Genomic DNA, 16,530 nt, shown 5'->3' with positions numbered 1-16,530 from the left:
TGCAGAGACTGCCACCATGAAAAGTGAGAGACCCCTGTGGTTAAACTGTCTCTAGTGTATTTGTTTCCAAAAATGACAGCAGAATGGGAAAATGGATTTTTTTCAACCACACAGTTGCCTTATAGATGCACGTGATCTTGCAGTGAAGATATGCTAGGAAGTTGGCCTGTTCTCTTATTTTACTGCTGGTGATTTGTTTGATGAAGGGCTTGATAGTTAACAGTTTGAAGGAAATCAATTGTTGGCAAGCCTATTAATGTTAAATACTTAAACATTATAGAAGCATGTAATTTAAGCACAATTAAACATTTATTAAATGTCAAATATCAATGAACGATTGATTATTCACTAATTAAGAATAAATCTTAGGGCTACTGTGATGACCACAGTGAATTGGAAATTCACTACAAATAAAATATTTGGGGACTTTGAGGCATATTAAAGGGAGTTTTCCATATAGCTTCCTGTGAGTGAAATAGTCTTATTTTGAAATTACTATAGGGCCTGCTCCTGCAAATATTCCTATGAACAGTCTGCTAAATGTAATGCAACTGCTCAAAAGGATATGTGGTCCTTGCAACAGTAAAGCTTTGCAAGTTATGGACATTCATCATCTTGAAAAGTAATGATGACTTTATTTCACATGACTACTTCTTTCCTTCAGTCATGTGATCCTAGTAAATTTCTAAGCTGTGAGAAAGATTGTTTGATTTTTTTTCTCCTTATGTGATATTTGGTTGCAATATTAATTTTGTTATTTTGGAGACATCTGTTTGTCGAAGCCTAGTTGTACCTGATTTCACATCATTCGTTGTTAATTTATAGTAATTTCTTTTTTTCATTTTAGAGGGACGTTTTCATAATGTTGTATCTTTCAATCTTAATAGATATCTATTGTACATAAAAGGTGTAAAGGAATTTTTTTGTAATTTAAAAAAAAATCTCTTTTTTTGTGTGTTTTCACTTGTTACCCTGCAAACACATTAAAGTTTTCTGAGAAAAGTAGCAGTAGACATACATGCCACAGGTTATGTAAGACGAAGACTTGCAAGTCTGCAATCTTGAAAGAGGTGGTATTTTAATGTTCTTTGGATGAAGATCAAATTAATTCTAATTATCTAGCCTAATCCTTAATTTTCTCTGTCAAGAAAAAGATGAAGGTTCTGTAAGGAGGTGGTGGGTGTATAAAAATATGCAGGTGAAAAAATGAATTTTTTCAACTACCAACTGGGATGTGAGAATTTTTCTGTTTCAGTACTGGCTGGAGATTTTTACCATGTAGGAGCCCTACTAGAGCTTTGACACAAGCTATAGAATTTTCCTGATGCTTTATACCTCATGTGTGCTTAAAGTTTCCCACCGGAATTAGCCCCATCTATGACAACTTCTGTGCACAGAGGCTTTGCAGTATCAGGGCCTCACTGCTAATAATGATTACCATCTTTGGTTACGGTTCTGAATGAGAAGAAGAGCTGCTTCATGCACCAGTTATGTTATTGTCCTTGGCAGCCCCTTGTGCTGCTTTAAACAATCAGCAGATAGTAAATGAGTGAATGGCACAATAGTTAGAGCAACTAAAGCTTCTGCAGTGTCCTATCAAAAGAGGAAGCTAATTACTCTCATTTCTGGTAGTGGACAGATCAAATGGAAACATCAGCTTCTGAATAAAATCTGATGCAATGGATCTCTGCTTAGAAAGCACTTCCTGTCCTTTCATTGTCTCTCTCTCAGCAAATTTAAGAACAGTTTCTCAACTCTTTTCCTCAATATTTGTTCTCTACGCTGATCAAGCAAGCTGGAAGGATTTGGAGGATAAGGCTGTGTGTGGTAGGGGTGAGGGGATCTGAATTCTCCTCTCAGTGGCAGTGTATCGTGGAGTCAGAAAGTACTTTGGACTTGACTAGTATAAGAGATCTGATAGCCAGGATGCCTTGGCAGGAACAAATATAGCTTTAAAGATTGCAAGAAGATTAAGTCAGGTCTGGCAACAGGGACAAGATTGAATCAATGTTGAAATATTCATACATTTGTATGTTTGTATGATGTTTAACCCAATAATTGTAGCCTTCCTAGAATAGTATATAAGCTTATGTAGCCCACAGTAAAATCAGATTCTGATCACCAAGTCAGTTGTCCCCATCTCTCTTCATTGCTGATAGTAGTGCTGGCCATACAGAGGTGATGATGGAAAACAATGAGAAATAAATCAAAGAATTTCTTCATCGTGTCTGCAAGCTGAGGATACAACTGATAAGAGCAAACTGTTATCACTTTCAGCAGATTCACAGACAGAGTCATGCAGGTTGATACCATGGCTCTTGAAAACCTGCACTATTGTGTCATGCATCAGCAGAGACAAACCAAGGTTTCTGAGACTCATTTGAACACTGAGCAGAGACCAACATTCTACATGTAAGGACTACAAATAACTATAATCTTCACAGAAATAGTGAACACTGAGGCATTTGACAGACAGATACTTCTATACATTCAGAGGCACACAGGGCTGTCAGAAGGGGAAAAGACAATATTTTGACAGTTTTGGTGAGCATCCTGTATTGATTGCAGCTGATGTGTCTGGCCCATAAGAATCGTTTCATATTTTGTCTGAGCGGCTTGACATACCTACAACACTGAAGATGGTTTTGGTTTTTTGTTTTTTTTCTTTTTTTTTCTTTTTTTTCTTTTATTGTCATTTGAAAATTGCTTCCATAGCTTTGGGATTCAAACCGTGTGTTGTAATGCAGCTGATGTGTGAAGTCATATTAGGAAAGTTGGTGAAGCAGACCTTCTGTTTTTTTGCCCATCCAAAATGTTTTTAGGGTTTTTGAAAGTGCATACTGCTGGCAACACAGCTGAGAGGAAGCTGGATGGTTTTAAGTGGTTGGTCTGGCTTCTTGTTGATGAAATGGCCACAGAAGAAACCATAGGACTATCAAGCTGGTAAGTTTTACTCAAGCAGTTGTTTAGGAGGTTTCAGACTGGAAATTAATTAAATACCTAGTCCCTGCTTATGTCTCTGACCTGACAAATAATGGTATAAGAAGTTTTAGGTCAAAATTTTGAAAGGTAGCTCCTTGGGTATTTGGGAACCTTCCTGCATTCACTTTTCTCAATCAGTGATACTGGCAGGCCAGTGCAGTTTGATTTTGTCCATGCAAAACCTATCATAGGCAAACGATACTGCCAGGAAAGTGCAGTGTGCAATCTTACATCTGTTGAGAAAGTGGGACCATTCAAATGTAAACCAGAGTGATACTTTGATCAAGATAAGTTCATGTGTCTTGAGGGTTTTTTGGGGAGGTTGTTTTTTTCATTTGTTTGGTTAGTTGGTTCATTGGTTTGTTGGTTGGGTATTTTTTATGGTTTTATATATTTCCAGTGGCAAAAGGTTTTTGTTGTTAGCGCAGCTTAGAAAGCACTTGGACTCAAGGGAAGTTTATCATGAAGCTGTTCTCAGTCAATAAAGCACTCAAAATAGTGTCTGTCTCCTTCACAAAAACAAAAAAAAAACCAAAAAAATGGTTTCAGGTGACAAATGTGAAGAAACCCAGAAAAAGCAATAAAAAAACCCAACCTTTCTTTTTTGTATAAAAGGGGGACATCTTGAAAGACCTTGTTTTCTGCACCAGAACCCATTTTTTGCAGATGTACCACAGCATCAAATGTTTTCAAATTGGATTGTTACGAGAACCAGTATAGAATAAGTCACTAAAATGAGTAGTAAACATCATGTAAATTTGTTCAGAGTTGAAGGGATCTAAAAACTCAAGTAGGTAAGCTAGTAATCTGTAATATGTAGTTTCCTGATTAGTGAAACTGCATTAGTGTCACAGAATTAGAAGATGATTAATGCAATGTTAGTTTTTAAGGGAGGTTTGAGGAGACACGGTAATGATAGACTACTTGTACAAAAAATATTACTAACTCTTCTTCTGTAAAAAAAAATATCATTCATATGAATAAATATTAGACACTAAGCAAGAGTTTAGCAGATTTTGCTCTGGAAAAATCTATTGTAGCTCTTTGAAGAAGACTGTAAGCACATACACAGGGGATCTGAAGTGGATACACTCTGCTTCGATTTCTTGAAGTTATTTGACAAGATCCTTACTCAAAGAGTCTTCGAGCAATTCAGCTGTCATAGCATAAGGGGGAAGACCATCATATTTTTAAATAACTGGCTTATAAGATGGAAAGAAGAGAGTTGAAGTAACTCTTCAGTATCCTCAGAGAGGGAAGGTTGGCAGCAGGGCCTCACAGTATATGCATTGGGCCAACTTCATCCATAAATAACCAAGGGAAAGGGATGAATGGGAAAGGGACAAAGTTTACTGATGACAATTGTTGTGGTTTTAAACCAATAACTAAGAAAATTACTTACTTTTTGCTGTGAGATATGGATTAGAACAAGAGCAAAACAGGCATACAACTTAAAAGGGAAAAAAAAGAAAGTTTATTGACAAACCACAATAAAAACACCAGAATAAACTTCCAGAAAAACCTTTCCATCCCCTATCTACCCAGTATTCCCTTGTTCACATGACAACAGAGACAAAAACTCTGGAACTTTGATGGTTAAAACAGTCCCAATTCTTGCTAGTCTTTTCACCAGTCTTTATAGAGAAACAGAAGTTTCTTCCTGTTAATTTATGGAGTTTCTCACAAGAAAACTATTTTTGTTATAGTTTTCTATTGCCCTAATGTTAGCTGCTCAGAGCTGCTATTATTAGAGTTCACTCCTCCCATTTTCACATCACTCCGAAGTGTGTATGGGCCATGAGTCTAGAGATAGCATTTTTAAGGATAAGTTATTCAAAGGCAATAAAAGTCTTCTTCATCTGTTTCTGTGAGCTTCACCAGAAAACAGTTTTCTCATTGCCTCTCAAGGCTTCAAATCTCCCAGCACTTCACTATACCATAATTACTCTTTACTCACATTTACACTTTGAACACTATTCCTCTCTAGATCTTATATCATGAATTAAAGGAGTTCTTTTCAGGACTTCATTGTCCATCTCCATAGTTTTAACAGGGAGATATTTCAGCTTAATTAAAGCATCTTCTTAATTCTCTACCTTTCCTGAAGCTTCTTTTCTTTCCTGTCACCGGTAGTTTATAAAGTCTCTTTTCATGTTGATCTCTCTCTCTCTCTCTGGATAAAAAGATTAATCCGCAAGTCTCATCTGGGTAATGAAAGAGTTAACATCTTGCCCAGGCTTTTGTAGATGGTTTGGGGATCTCTGCCGAACAGGAGCTGGAGCCGTCTGCGATGGGAAGTTCCTCATGGCTGCTCTGGAGCGTGTGGTCGCTGCTCCAGCCCGCTGCAAGTCCAGGGCCTCTCTCTTTCTTCACTGGGCAGTTTCTAGTGAATTAGTTACAGCAAAACCTGCAGCCGAGCCAGAGATCGGCCCGGCCCGGGGCCCGAGGAAAACCTTCCCCAGGCCCCCCCATCTCCCGGCCGGGAGACGGGGCAGGCCCGGCCCCATCCCCGCCCGGCCGCATGGCCTGGGCAGGGACGGGAGGCCTGGAGCTCCACCACCCTCCACAGCCAGGAAACAAAGAGAACCCAGAGAGCTCTGCTTTTACATTTTTAAGGTAGGGTTCACAAGTTGATCCCACTTTTCAATGGCCTAAACTGCTGTCAATTCCCAGCAATGACCGAGAATTGGTCAGGAGAAAAGACTCCAGGCAGTTCCCAGCAACTCCAACTCCCTTAAAGGTAAAGTAACTCCATGACAACAATGAATGAATCAGTGAAGTAAATACAAAGGCTGACTTTGAAGACATATACAGACAATGGGTAATCAAATGGCAAATTACATTTCCAAATGATAAAGAGAGAGGGCAAACTGTGTAGAGGGAATTATTAGGAAAATGCAGGTAGATGATTGTCACATGAGGTTATAAAGTTGTATAGTTATGCTTTGAAAACTCTACAGTATTTGTTCCCTCTTCTTAGGAGTGGTAAATACTAAATTAGAAGAACTACACAAAGATTTTCTGGAAGACACAAAAATATGGAACTGCTTCTGTATGAAAAATAATAAGAATAGAATAAGGATTTTCCTTTGGAAGCAGAAGGAAAAGGGGGCCTAAGGATATTTTAAAACAAAGCCATTTCATCAAAAGTGGCAAAAAGAGGTACATTATGATTTGGGGACTTACTTTTATTCACTTTTTGTACAAGAGCCTGCCAAAAGCAGATGACTTTATAATACACAAGATTTAAAATAGGAAGAGGTGGATGTCCACAGAGTGCACTGTTAATATGCATGCATGTGTGGGCTGCAGGGAAAACTGGATAAGTTTGTCAAAGATAAATTAATAATTAATTATTAATAGAGGGACACTCCTCTTATTCAGAAATTATCTAACCAACTTTTTAGAGTGTTAGGAGAACTGTTTGCTCTATTTTGGAAATATTTTATGGCAGGACATTTAACACATTCAGGAAATTCATACTGGAATTCCAGAATTTTTAAATTTCTTTTAAATTTTAAATTTATTTAAAATTCCATTTTTTCTTAACCTGTAATTTAAAAACAGAGGAGCCAGGTTATGAAGTTTACTGTGGCAGATAATCAGTCTTTTGCTCAAATTAGTCTCTCAGCAAAACAGTTGATCTTACAATGAAACAGCCTTTGAAGTTTGGGAAGGGAAATAGCACAAGACCTAGATGAAGCTTTTAAATACCTTAACAGAGTGTGTCATGTAAACAGAAAAAAGAAAACATTCATGGAACCTTAGAGAACAAGAAGCTTCCCAGAAAGCCAGGAAAGGGAAGAAGTAGCAGTGCAGTTTGCTTCGACTCCGTCCTTTCAACTTCCTAAAGGCATGGTGGTATATAATCTGGAATTTATCTACCTAAAAAATTATACATGGGACACATTAGACATCCACTGGGACTGCTGAGAAAGGAGTCTGGCCCAGACACCATAGTTTTTTGTGCAAACAGTAGCTGTCATACATGATTAGATAGGCTGTCAGAAGGGTCTGATGAATTACCGTTTGCATATTACTAAGAGCAGTGCATAAATATGCATAAATAGTGGGAGCTTCTGTTATAAATAGTGGGAATTCTATTCATTGTATATGAAATAGGTGTGAATGGAATCAGTATCATATAATTACTTGCCAAAACCATTCTTAATATGGTTTTAAATTTGAAATAACTTCCTATTTGTTCACATGCTAAAATTAGCTTCTTAATAAACACTGAGATTTGGATTACTGAGCTACCACATAGAAATTTATAGTTAGGTCTGTCTGGAAAACAGTCATGGTGTAACATCTTATTCCCTGAATGTCAGATTATCTCTGGAGAATGGCATTTCAAAGCTTTAAATTTCCCTCTCAAAGGAAGCTTAATGCCATAAGAAAGCTTGAGTATTGACTCAGGAGAAAAAAAGACACTTTGAATTTTTCCACAGAAGGAACTATTCTGGCTTGATTTTTAAGAAAACTACACTGAACAACATTTAAAAAAAAGCAATCCCAGTAGCTTGCAGACCTTTGACTGAATTTGTCTCCCAGGGACTCTTCAAGTGTAAAATTGCCACCAGAGTGTGTGGTGGGGTGGTGGAAAGCCCTGAGAGAACATTTCAAATGTCAGCTTTCAGGGCCGCAGGCTCCCTTCCTCCTTCTGCCAAAGCAGTCATCTGAAACAGACACTTCAGACAGAGATGGGGGCCCTTTGGGGGTCTTGACTTTGGGAGTCTGGACTACCTGAAGAGCGCAGCTGGGGGCTCATCTGCATGGTCAGGCTTCCTTGTAGCACAATAATTGAGAAGGCTCAAAGCAGGCAGTCATCTTGTAGAAGTTTGTTGAAAATAAAGTGCATCTGTGAAAACTTCTGGGTTCAGTGTTTCAATATTTTTTTAGTAAAAAGCTATTCTCTTGGAAATTTCTTGGCCAGGTTTTTCTGGGGGCTACAATTTGAGTGAATTAGAGGTGTACCATGAAAAATGACAACAGGTCTGGAAAGGGGAAAGGAAAACTGCTGATGGGAGACATTGTAACAAGGAATTCAAATAATATTTTCCTTGTTTTGGGGTTTTTAAAGGTGAAGTTTACATTCCTTTTTGTATTTCCATGCATGCAATTCTAAATCACAGGTCATTGCTGCAAAGCAGACAAGCCATGTGAATTACATTTTAGATCATGGCTTATTTTGGAAGTTTTTTTCAGTCAGGCAAGATTTTGAGTTGGATAGTACATGTTTACAGAACATTAATAGCTGTTTATATTTTTAAAAATGCATTAAAGGAAAATATATTTCCAAAATAATAACAAATTACAATCAGGTGTGTATATATAAAGGTAGAAGCACGATTATGGAAAATGTAATGGAAAACCTTGTTAAGAGGCTGCATAGAGAACCAGCTGCATAGCTCCTTTGGGGGTTTGTGACAGAATTTCCTTTGAAAATATTGGCCTGCATGTTTTGATATCAGCTGGCCTCAAAACTTTCTCAGCAATGTGGAAGGAGTCACAGATACTCAGGAAATAATAAGAGAAATCTGCACACCTAGACAGACAGCTCTATTTGAAAATTGGCAGTTAGATGAGTTGTCTACTTAAAAGCTCAAGTTTTGAATCTGTGCACACTATTTACAACAATTTTGAAGGAGAAATAAATTTAAGCTGTCTTGCTTGGATAAAAATTTAGAGAAGTTGATGGAGTAATTACCTTAAAATAGTTAATCTATTGCAGGTGTGCATATACTTGCACATATTCATTTTACTCATCAGAGTTCATCTAGTTTATAAGCACCATTGGCTCACAGCTTGCAGGCTCCAGCTCTAACATGGGTTAACAGCATGAATTTTATTACAAGCTTCCTTGGCAGCAAGCAGGTAAAAGCAAAACTTCAAAACCATTTTCCTTTGTTGGGAGAACCCCCTGAAGGGATTTGGAGGAAATGGTGCTGTCTGTCTGACACAGTTACAGTCAATCTGCAGTCTAGCATCTCAGCAAGTGGCTCTGCAGTCACTCGGTAATTTGTGCTTCGTGACTTGAGGGCTATGAGATAATCTGTATATTATATATGCTGTATATATACAGCAATAGCTGAGTGGTTAAACAAAAGGACTGAATGCACTTAATGCATGCAGGGGTTCATTTGGATTGTGTGTCATCTACGAAACAGGAAATGTAGAGCAGATGCTTCTGTAAGGAAAGGCTTGCAATTTTCTTTCCATAAAATCTTCTACATTATCTATGCTTATAAAATCCCCTGCAATACAGAGTCAGATTAAGTTCCAGCTAATAGTATGTATGTAAAGTGTTATCTGACTTTAAAGAAACCCAAAACACTGTATGATTACATCTCTAGATGTCACCTGACCTACGTATTTTACGATGTTTCAGGGCTGAAAGAAAATAAGCTGTTGAAGGCATTATGTCTGGTAGAATGACCAGCCCCAGTTCTACTGCTAGTCCATGAAATAGTGGCATAGCTGTCATGACAGAAATTCCTAGCAGTGCTGAATATGCTGTGGGGCTGGGCACACTTGGCATTTGCCTTGGTTACGAAATATAACCCTGGCTGACCAGAGCTGCCTTCAGCAGCCTCTGGTGACAGGGCTTGTCCAAAAGTTCAATTTACTTTGAAGATGCTCTTTTTTCAGCAGAGTCTTCATGAGAGGAAGACAGCAGCAGTGCTGTCCTTAAGCAACAAGAAAAACAGAAAACTGGAACAGACTGCTTTTCATGTGTTGGGATTCTCCCCAGGTACTGGAAGGGTTGGCTCTACTGTACTGTACTGCTTTCTGCACCATTATAAAGGGCTTATTTGTGCAGTGATGAGTTCCTATGAAAATTCATAACCATGTGGCAGTTTGTCTAGACTGATTTTTACAAAACTTTACAGCTTTGAAAAATACAGGCTCAAAGATAAAAAATTAAGTCTGTTTAGTTGCCCAACAATGCCACACAAATATTACATATAGAATAAGTCTGGACTGTATCAAACTTTTTGAGAATGTTCACGTCAGAAGGAAGGCATTGTTAGAGAGGAATACAAATCTTTTTTACAATTCTCAAGAGTGTCTGTAGTGCATGTATGCCCATGCGTTCCTTATTTCTTCTTATTTTCTTTCCTTGGTATAATCTCAATCTTCTCTCATGGTTTCTACTGAATTTCTGAAAAGCCATAGAAGTTATTATTTTCTCCTGTTCATGCAAGGCTAACACAAGAATTCACATCTAACTGACACTTCATTGTCATTTGCTTCACCCCACACCTAAGGTTCTGTATAGAGGCCAGAGAATGAAGTCCTTTATTCACTGTAGAAGTTCACAGAGGACAGAATTCATCCAACTACATTCAACTGCTTGTAGAGACAGCTTTACCCCATACAAAATTATGTCAGAAGATGAATAGTTCCATTAGAGGAAACTTCTGCATTTAAACAACTTTACTGAAGACAAAGTAAAGTGCTGAACTAGTGTGACCTGAAGACCTCTGTATGGAGAGAGGCTTGTTCTGAGATAACCTGGTTATCCCACACTGAACCAGGTGCTCAGCCAGACAAATTAATATAGCACTGACTGAAGTACAACTGGGATACAGATTCCTAACATTTTTTAGCTGATGACTTGCTTGTAAAATGAGAGATACCTTTTGATTCTCTTTACCTTAGACCTCTCTGCCTTCCCGGACTGTGATTGAAGGGCTTGCCCATATTTCTCTGGGTCATATTTGAATTTATTCTCATTTAACATAAGAATGCTTTAGAAGTGAGCTTTTCAAATTTGAAATCAAAAATGCAAGATTTTCAGAAGAGAAAAATAAAATACCCTGTTCTCTATCATCTTCTTCCTCATGAAAAAAGAATACTTAGAAATTTTGAAAATCTATCCAGTTAGTTTCCTAATTATAGGAATTTGAAGTTTTTTATTCTACTTAAAAAAGAGACTGGTCTGCCTCTACTCACTGGTTGATGCTATAAATACACTTGTCTTGAAAGGACTCTTATACCTATTAGAACAGGGAAGATTTACATTTTAAATGAGAAGTTGTTTTGGTAATTTAATTTGCTAACAATAAAATCTCAGAGTAATATGTGTTTTTGAGCCCCTGGGACAAAATCTGATAGAAACATTCTAAGATTTCTAGACTTCTGCCATTAAAACACATACTGTTCTTGAACAAAAATAATTAAATCTGCTGAGATGAAAACCATGAAATAAAAAAAAAAATCAACTATATTTATATCAACTATATTGATAACACCTGTGTCTGATTCAGAAATTACAAAAAAATAAAAATTATGTAGGACACTTGAAAAGTTCTTTCAGTTTGAAAATTCCAAGTTAAAACTTTAAGGTGCTTTCAAAAGGAAAATATTTTTTAATCCTTTTTTTCTTCTCAGAGTTTTTCTTCAAATACAGAAAATGTTAATCTCTTGAATAATTTCCTATAACAGCTTGAGTTACCTTCCAAAAATGCCAGTTACACAGAACACCTTCATAAGTGTTACTTGTCTAGTGTTCATGCAAATGTTACCTATCGAATGTGTTTCCTGGGGTTCAGAAACCCACAGATTTTAAAGCAAAAGTGTATGAAAATATCACTGGAGATCATGTTTTTACAGGCAAAGTAAATTTGGAATGAGCATGTGATGAAAGGAATCATGAAAAAAAGAAGAAATATAAAGAAAGTTGAACAGTGTCAAGCTGGAATATGAGAATCAGGAAGGAATTGTCAGATACAGGTGCTGAGGCTTGTTTTGAAACAGGGAGAGTAAGAAAAAAGTGACTTCTGGCAAAGCTTGTTTGTTTGAATGAATCTGCCTCATCTGGCAGTCAGATTAGAGCAGTTTTCAGAGCTCAAAGTTTGCACTGACCACAAGAACCCTCTTCTAACAACCACATTTGAAAGAGCAAAATTTGGAAAAAGAATCCATACATAAAGTTAATAAAATAGTCTTTGATGTTACTGGTTTGGATCTTTTTCTGCTTTTTTTTGAAAGTTGTTATCATGATAGTTTCAATCACTGAAGAAGGTCTTGATCTCACTATTTCATTAAGCTGTTGCTCTTTTTACTACAAATGCTTCTGTTTAGAGTTGATTAGTGTGTACAGGGGTTTAATGTGCAGTCCATAATTAGAAATTTAAAGGCAACATCACTTGGTTATTCCCAGAAAGGTTCTCATTTTATTTTTTACAATCTGTGGCTTCAGTGTTTGGCATATAGCCTCCTTTCAGGCTTGGATCAGAGTTCTTTGTACCCGAAGTAAGTGACTTCCAGTTGCATTACCTGGGCTTCCTTCTTAGACGCTCGGTACCTTTGGAGCCCCAAAAAGTTAAGAGACTCACCATCTAGGCCATGCAAGTATCTTCTGTCTTAGTGACAATCAGGATGTCATCTGCATATTGTAGCAGTTTTCCCTTCCTGGGTGGAGTTTCCCAAAACTCGAGGTCTTCAGCAAGGGTGAGAAAATCTTTGAGGCAGCACAGTGCAAATGAGCTGGGCCCATTGTCTGCTAAGATTTTCTTATTCAAAGACAAATAAATAGCTTTTGCCTGGCTTCATGGAGAGGGAGGCAAATATCTTTCAAATCAAAACCAGGTTAGTTCTGGCATTAATACTGTTTCGCTATTACAGGATATAAATTCTCTACTATTGACAACTCTCAAATCCTGGACTACTCTGTATGTTCCATCAGGTTTCTGGACCAGTAATATAAGAGTATTAAAATCAAATTCACATTCCTTTAGTAAACCCTATTGCAAAAGTTTTTATATTACTGGTTGAATTCCTTTCCTATTTTCTTTCTTTAAAGCATATTGTTTTATTCTTACCAGTCATTATTCCTCTTCAAGCTTTACTTTTACCAGTAATGTACTTTTAGCTCTTTCTGACTTCTCAGTGGCTCACATTCCAGAGTGCACTTGGCCTATGATGTCTTTACTGATTTCTCCTTCTATGGGAACATCAACTAAAAGTATGTATTGTTGAGCATCTACCTCCCAAGTAATTTCCCTTTTTTCAAATCTAATTGCTGCATTTAATTGTTCAAGTAGATTCCTTCCCAGGAATACATATAATGAGTTAAACATATATAAGAATTTATATATACTTATTTGCTTTCTCAATTTATAATTTAATAGTTTATAAAAATAAGCCTTTTCAGCTGGGACAGTGGCTCCTTATTTATAATATAATTTTCTTCTTTATTAAAGCTTTATTTAAAACTGAATATGTTACCCTTATATCAACAAGAAATTTCACCTGGTTTTGCTCTTTCTTCTCTTTTTTCTCTTTTCTTTTTTAATTTCCATCCAAACCTTTGTTTACTGGTCTTTTACTTTTTCTCAGTTGTCTTTGAACAATATTCCAATGGGGACCAAATGGCTCTTTTTACAGATTAAGTTTACTATTTCACATTTAGCATGAGCTAAGTCCCAATACTGTGGCAGCTCTGGGGTACACCTGGAACATTTAGGTCTTTGCCTATTAGGTATAAAATACCACTTCTTTTACACTGCTTACACTGGAGGAGAACCCAGGCTGAATACCACCTTGCTTCCTAACAAAAATTTGAATTTTTAGTTCACACATAAAACAGAGAATTTCTCCTCTTTGTCCCTGTATATTGCGATTTCTAAGTTCCTTCTCAACTGAAAGTTGTTCTTAGTTGAGGACTAAATGAGGAACTGCTAAATCTGAGTATATTTCTAAGTAGACTTGTTCTGCAGCTCCGTCCTTTTGCCTTACAAAGGCCCACTGCCCCCCCTCCCCACTCAGAAACTCACTCAGTTTGAGCTGAAACCATCAACCACAAAACCACTGACCTGTTGTAATTATGCCTTTTAGCAGTGTTACTGCGAAAATGAATACAAAAGCTTTTAAATCTAACTTATACAGAACATTTAGAACAGTAAAAATTACAGTAACAGAATAATGCAATAATAACTTGGTTTCTGTTCAAGTTACTCTTAAACTTGCCAGTGGCCACCCCGTGTGGTCAACAGAAACTCCTTTTGCCAGCTTCTAAATATTCTGCTACCTCTCTATTTCTCCCAGCTAGTTATTAACAAAACTCTCATAACTTTCAGAGTAGCTTTTGTTTCCTCTGAATAACACAAGTGACAAAGTGACTCCAGAGGCAGTCTCTACTGAAATGTTGGTCTATACCACAGTTCCTTACACTTGGTACAGCAAAAACAGACCCAGGGTTCACATGGGTCTTCACATGCCCTTTGGGCAGCCAACCTCCACTATACTTGGTTTGATTTTGGGGTTTTTTGTTGGTTTTTTTTTTTTTTTATTTATTTCAGCTGTTCTATTCAAAAACATCTTAGGTCTTGGGGATTAGATGTTTCTTTCTACAAATTAACCCACTACAAAACAGCCACTAGACTTCCAAAACAGACATACAGGACAGCACAAACTTAACACATTAAACACAGTAAAAAAACCAACACAGTAAACACAATGATAACTTTCACCACAAAATGGCAATATTGCCCCACAAATAAACCACAACACAGGGAAGCACAACTCAGTCACTCACACAAACTCTCTCAACCAGAACACAACTAAATACCACAACCACAAAATAGCAGCAATAATAAGCAGAATTTGCTGTTTCACCCCCAGAAACTGCTAGTGGGCCCTCTTGGCACAGCAAATCCTTTAGCTGGCAACCAAATTCCTGTCGCTTGCAAACACTACACAGGCTCTCAGTGGAACACAGAACTTCTGTGATTTACCAACCAGCCTTTAACCATGCATACGCCTTACAGGTGAGATACTAATTTTCCCCCTAAATTAGTTAAACATACCATTTTGTCTGTAATTCTGATGGTCCTTGTCTACTCCTGTGGCGAACAGCCTCCAGGGAGTGGAGGTCTCTGGGAAGATCCCGGGGCACGCCTCAGATGTCCCCCCTGGGGCTGGTCTCACAGCTGAGCAGAGGAGGGACCACCTGGGTCGCCACATGAAGCAGTGAAATCATGGGCAAAGGACTCTCCAACTGTTTAAACTTAGAAAGTGGTACGCTTTATTATGGCTGGGTGACACGCCAGAGCCATCTCCCAAAGATCCCCCCACTCCTCTTATTCCCTATTTATTCCTCAAAGTATTACATATGCATAGATTACACAATGAGCCCAATACATATTCATTGCCTGACTCCGCCTCCTCTGGTCTCATATGGTAATGAGCTCCATGCCACTCTGGGCATGCTCAGTTCTTTTTTTGAAATGGGTCTAGGGTCTTTTGAATGAAATCTTTCTTTTCCTTGGGCTTAAACTTTTCCACTGTGTCCTGTTGGGAGGTCTCCTGCTTCTCTTGGACACAGTTCAGATCCCTTGCTTGCAGGTGTATACACACTTCTTTCTTTTTCACAGTAGTCCATCCTCCTTATCTCCTTCTACAAATACAGCTTAAGGCAAGAAGAATGATATATGTAGTCTTGGACCATGCATTTCATCTTGGCAATTGTTGGCTAGATCGTATTCCCTTCGCAAGCAGGACCTGTATAGGCTTGAGTTTAACTAAGCACACTTAGTCCTACATTGCTTCTACCGTAAATTCTTTTTCATTTCTTTAAGTTTTCTCATGAGCTGCTCCTATTCTAGTTCAAATCTTAATTTCCTAATTTTCTTAAACTCATGAGGACATTGACACTGCTGAGGTGTGCAACAGCACGGCCTTGAGAGCAACCTGCACTTTCAGGGCTCAGACCACACTGCTGAAAAAGGCTGATGGACTGACGAAGGGAAGGGTTCTCATTTGGGTATCCAAAGACAGGAGTAAGAACAGGGGTCCACGGACGGGAATAGCTTTGAATGGGTTCAGGGATGGAAAGAGAGAACTGCACTGAGGGTTAAATACAGGACAGAAGGGGTGGATCTGAGGGCCAAGGGCCCATAGGGATAGGGTAAAGCAGTGCAGGGGAGTGATGGGAATCTGGGGAAACAGTAGGATGGCAGGGGCAGAGCACTGTGGCAAAGTAGTGCCAGTGGGGATTGAGGGAAGGCAGAACATCCTAGAAAGGGTGCAACAATGGTAAATAGGGGCAGAACCAGGGTGACATAATTTACAAACCAATGAGGGAACAGACTTAACAAGACATTAATATAACTGCAAAGGCCCATGGAAGGGAGGCCCTTTCTTACTCTATCCTAGAGGGGTGTCTCTTCCCATCTGCTTCTGCCCCTCCAGGGCTGAGGTATGACTGCCCTGCTGGTATGCCCCTGGGCTGCCACACATCACTATAGTGTTGTTTATGATAATGAAATTTTAAATGTTCAAAAACATCCTAGGGTCTAATAGGAGCAATGGTAATGCTTAGCGTCATCATGTGCCAAGCCTAATATTGTCTTCTATGGAAGTATTCCTCATATTTCATGGTGTTGTGATGGCATAATCCTTATGAAGCACAGAAATCACCACAGGATTTATGTAATTTCTGTTACAAGGACCAAGTGTAGTAATGGGGGTGCTAGTACCTAGTCTTGAAAGATTTTGTGCTTGTTCGTTGTTTGGGCTTTTTAAAATATCTTCAAGGCT

At 38.2% G+C, this 16,530-nt stretch overlaps 1 long non-coding RNA gene across 1 annotated transcript in view; it reads left to right on the top strand.

Moving 5' to 3' along the window:
• Positions 1–9,644: 9,644 nt before the first annotated feature.
• Positions 9,645–16,530, top strand: part of LOC147648087 (uncharacterized) — a 43,354-nt gene continuing 36,468 nt past the window's right edge. The window contains exon 1 of the long non-coding RNA XR_015280597.1: positions 9,645–9,736. This is a non-coding gene — a long non-coding RNA (uncharacterized LOC147648087). The remainder of the gene's footprint in view (positions 9,737–16,530) is intronic.

This window comes from Cyanistes caeruleus, chromosome Z (assembly GCF_971803275.1).
Source record: "Cyanistes caeruleus chromosome Z, bCyaCae1.hap1.1, whole genome shotgun sequence".
Lineage (NCBI taxonomy): Eukaryota > Metazoa > Chordata > Aves > Passeriformes > Paridae > Cyanistes > Cyanistes caeruleus.
This window is presented reverse-complemented; position numbering and strand designations above follow the sequence as displayed.